The sequence below is a fragment of the Pseudopodoces humilis genome, chromosome 2, assembly GCF_049639895.1.
Source record: "Pseudopodoces humilis isolate 2021_Gansu_Grassland_sample_001 chromosome 2, ASM4963989v1, whole genome shotgun sequence".
In the NCBI taxonomy this organism is placed as follows: Eukaryota; Metazoa; Chordata; class Aves; order Passeriformes; family Paridae; genus Pseudopodoces; species Pseudopodoces humilis.
The window spans coordinates 30,491,398-30,496,471 of NC_142201.1; positions in this window are offsets into that span (position 1 = coordinate 30,491,398).

The window sequence follows — 5,074 nt, forward strand, 5'->3', positions numbered from 1 at the left end:
AGCCAATCTATTTTTCTGGCAATGGCAAGTGAAAAGCAGAAAATTGGCCACATAAGAAAAATACTATCATTAGAATCAATATCTTGTTAGTATATAATGGAAGCAATAGCTGTGAGTAGTTACTGGTTTGGTTTTGTTGTTAGTTTGAGGAAGTGGGTATATACTATCCTTTTTATACCAGTGGCTGGACTAGTCGTACTGATTTATTGTCTTGGTGCAGAATGAAATAATGCCTGAAATTAGGAAGTGCCAACATTGTCAGGTTGAATTGACATTGAATGGGCACCAAAATAGTGATACCAGGAGGCTTGATCCATCAGTCTGGCTTTTTCTTTACTAGCCAGGAAAAGAACCTCCCCATCCCTGTTACCGCTGAAGATGAATAGATCACACACACACAGGTCAAGGTGTGGTGAAAGAAAGAACAGAGTTTATTTTTTCTCCCAGGATTTATAGGCTTCTTACCACGGCCAGGGATTGGATGGTCAGGATAACTTTCTCACTGCACTGGCCATGAGAGATGCCCATCACAAGACGTGTAACAGAAAGAATGTACACATATCTATGTTTACAGTTACTCTCCTGGGAAAGTCCTTAGAAAACTTTGTTAACAAGCTCAGAAGCTGAGTTTTCAGGGCGACACATCCCTCCCATTCCTCTGACTGCAGAAGTAGTTTGGACTCCTGTGGAAACAATAGGTTTTAAATATTGTCCTCCCCTGGCTGTGGTGACCAAGCACAGAGACTGTTGGGCTTGTTGGGCTGCTGTTGCTGGAGCAAGTCCTTTTGTTGTCCCTAGATCCAGCTCCCTGAGCCAGTGCTGAATGTCATCAATCCCCAGCAGGCTTTAGTGGCCTGCTTCAGTGGTTCACTCCACAGGTAGGTCTGTGGTATTGGCTGAGCCACACTGAAACCCAAGGGTTGTTGTAGCCACCTTACCTAGTAGCTTTCCAATCCAACGCAGACTAGATTCTCCTTATGTAAACAACTGACAGTCTGAAGCCAGGATCCCAGAGGAGTATGTACCTTCAAAACCTTCCAATGGATTATCTAATCCCACATATTTCCTTCCCATACAGCCAGATGCAGGAGTTATGGATTGATCTAATATCCAGGCCCCATCTCTTCCACTCAAAATGACTGGACTTCCATTTTGCGACTTTACCATTGGGGATTCCAGCATCTCTTAAATATCCATCAGTTTCAGGGCACTTCAGTAGACTCTAGTCCACTGCCCTTGCCAACTCAAACAGCATAGGAATACCACAAGCAGCACTGTTCTTACTTTTGAATAACCTTAAAATTAGGCTCCTCCTCCCTGGAGATGTTTACAGTTTTTAGTTTTAAAACTGCAGTTACCATAGCTATCTTCTGTCTTTCAGGGAAAATTGAGGCAAAGTTTGTTGAGAAGTATATGATGAAAACTACATTTCCTTTTAAAATAAAATTTAGAAGCTGACAATCTTAGGGAAAAAAAGGCTTATACTGACTATGAGAGAGTTTTAAAGATTTTTGAAAGAATGTTTATTCTTACGGTAAAATAATGTTTATTTAGAGAACTGCGGGAGCTTCAACATCAGAGGTGTACAAATTCACATCAGTTAAGCTCTACATTAAAAATATCATGACATCAACATTCCCATCACTGATCTCTTGATGGGTCTCTCAACTAATCCCTGGGAGGCTAGGTGGTTCCATTACATTTAAGTTCCAAATGCTGGGTGGGGAAATAAAAATGAAAGCATGAACTCTGATACTTCTTGTCAAAACATCAATTGAATTCCATGGAATTACATTCATGTAAGAAAAGTTACAAGAAGATTCAGGATCACAATCTTATGATGATACTCCTTTTATTTTGTTTTATTGAATTGTATCGAACTATATAGTCAAGAGCAATTACTTGTACTGAGATACCGTAGTCAAAAATTCTTACAACAGTAATGGAAATAATGCTACAGAAAATCTCAACTGGTCACAGTTTTGTACAAAGTGTAGATGTAAATATTTCCATCTTTCTTACATAAAAACTCTTAACTATCTGGTCTTTCTTCTAGTTTTCAGAGTAGCTTTTACTCTATATATGCCCGTGTTTTTACAAGAAATGTAAATGCATTCTATAAATATTCAAGTACTCATAATCCTGACGATAAGCAAGCGCAGCTTTCTTTTTCACAATTAGTGGATTGGAGCTTCCACAATATGGAGTCACTCCTGGCAGTTTCAGTCTCAGTTTAGTTTCCTATTTGGTTGCATGCTTGTTGCATCACATGTTTTTTGATAGATTGATGGCAGCATACATTAAAAAAATATTGCCAGTTGAAGGGGGAAGAAGTCTCAGTTCATGACTTGCTTTTGAGGTGACTGTGTGCTTCCAAGTTTAATTTATTCACTGAGATTATTACCTTTGGCACTTCACTAATCTTTGCTATCAAAGGCTCCTCTAAATATTAAAAATGGGTCAAAATAATATGCATCAAGTTTCCTTGGGTCAGTCAGCTGGTTCTGGTGCCCTTAGGAAGAAAAACAAAGCTGTGCAAGAGAGTTATTTTTTAGCTACTGCCAATCCTTGATAGCAAGTACAGTGAGTCTTCATTCCTCTGATAGAGCTGTCTACTCCTCCTGCATCTGAGTACAGTGTAGCTCTTCAATTTGTTGAAAGAAACATTGTGTCATTTGGAACAGTTTCATCTAGTTTTAATTACCATAATACTTTCTTCTATTTTTGATACTTACAAGGAAAAGAGGAAACAATCTGTGTAGTCATCACACTGATACTAACAATCATGGTGCTTTCTCTATTTGCATTACTCCCTTTTCAGGGTGATAAAATTCCATTCTAAGTAGTAAACTTCTGGCTAAATAACAGATGAAGACTAATCTTCTACAAGCGAGATTAGGAATTCAGTTCCTATCTTGCTTAATGTTCTTTTTTTTTTTTTTTTCTCCTGATTTTGTGGAGGATTTTTGCTTGGTGTTTTGTTGTTTTGGTTTGATTTGGGTTTTTTTTATCCTGGTTGGCCTTATGTGGGTTTTGCACATTTCTAGGGTACAATGAGTTTGAAGACTAAAAATGAAGTAAGTGAGGCGGGTTTGTTTAAAATTTTCATACTGTTTTAAGCTAAGTTTTTCTTAATTGAATATATGTATCTTTTGCATGGCAATGAACTCAATTTTTCTTCTGCTCAGTTATTTTCCATTTTTGAGAATTCAAGAGATATAATTCATATATAATAACTAATATATTCATAACTTTTTTCTTCATCCAAGTCCTTGTTATACTTTTATTTTTTGCTACATGGGAAGAACTGAGGTTGTTTCAGACTTACAGGCTCCTGGAATCCTAGAATGGTTTGGGTTGGAAGGGACATTAAAGACCACCTAGTTCTAACCTTCCACTAGACCAGGTTGCTCAATTCCCTTCAACACTACTTAGTTACTTGCTTATGCTAAAGGGTTTGGGACTGTTTTCATTAAAAAAACCCATGCAATAATAACTGAAATGTTGGCAGTCAGTGCTACATTTTAAAAGCTTAAATGAGAAGAATTTATCAGGTTTGTGGATGAATGAAACAGTCTGTTAGAAAAGGCTCTTGTAAAATAGAGCAGAGATCTGAATCTGGAAATATCTGCTTTGTATAGGTGATGTACATTTGATTTAGATATTTGCTTTAATGTCCACAATACTAACGTTCTTGATAAATTTTATGTCAAGAACTTAGAGTGTCAATCAAGAATAAGATGGAATAGTAGAAATGTATGAAATATCTATGAATGATCATTTCCCTCTCAGCTAACTCTAGAAAGATTTAGAAAATTCACTGAGACCAGAACGAAATAACAAATATAAAATATTGCCTGAGGGTAAAAGCAGAATATTACTGCAAATATTTGGGTGCAATAATCAGCAGAATCAAAGAATTAAGACTTTTAAAATATATATTTGGGGAATTGATGAAATATGATCTAGGTGTAAGTTCCTGTTAAGTAGTGTACTACTCTCCCAGGAAAGTCCTCCTGGAGGGGAAATGTCATTTTACAACCACTTTAAGACAAGTCACCAGGGATTGAAAAAGGTATTGTAGAAACAACTGCTGGAAACTGGAGAGGCTTCTTCCACAGCTAATATGTGCATATATGCAGTATACATATATGAGAGAGTAGTGTTGGAATCAGTGTTAATGCCCTTCCTTCTCTCCAGGTGCTATTTCAGCAGACAGTTTGTGATAGTAGATGACCTATACAGTCATGTCCTCATTCTATGGAGGATGTGGTATCAGAAGTAAATTGGACAGTACCTTTTTCTCATTATTCCATCTTTCTGTATGTATTTATTGTGCCAGAGTCCTTCCTCCAGTGAAGGGAAAAGGAGGTGCCCTGAAGTTTGTGATGCACACCTGGTGGGAAAGACCTTTTCCGTCCAATTTTCTTAAGTGATAGGTGTCCAAAGCTTGCCTTACAAATCAAATGTGTTACAACATTTTTATGCAATAAAATCTAATCTGTCAAATGATCTGGATTGACTGTTAAAGAGACTAGGAAATGTCCTCAAAGTGCTTTCAGAATCCAGACCTAGATTAATCCTTTTTGCTATCTTCATAAAAGAATTTATTAGGTCTCTGGTTTATTTTTGCAGGCAAAGGCATGTTGGTCACAATAACGGGTTAAGCATAAACTTGCACATATATTCCTTTGTATATTTTTTTGTGATTGCCTGACTGCTCAACATTAACATACATATCTGAGTAGTATTTAAAGACAACATAACCTATACAAGTGCTCCTAATACTGAAATAAAGCAACTGTGTTGGTTTTAAGGAACAGGTGGCTTTAAAAAGCCTCTAAAAATAGTTTCATGAATAATGTTTTAAAAAAATTAAAGTATAAATATATATGTGCAACATAAATTTCAGGATTATCTTCCACAAGAGTAACAATATTTTTCAGTACATGTGAACTGATTTTAATTTGGAGGTCCTGGTTCTTCATTCCTTATTTGGCAGACAGCCACAGAAGTCATACCACCAATCACCAGTGTTAATGGGATTGCTTGCAAGTGATAAATACTGTAGGAG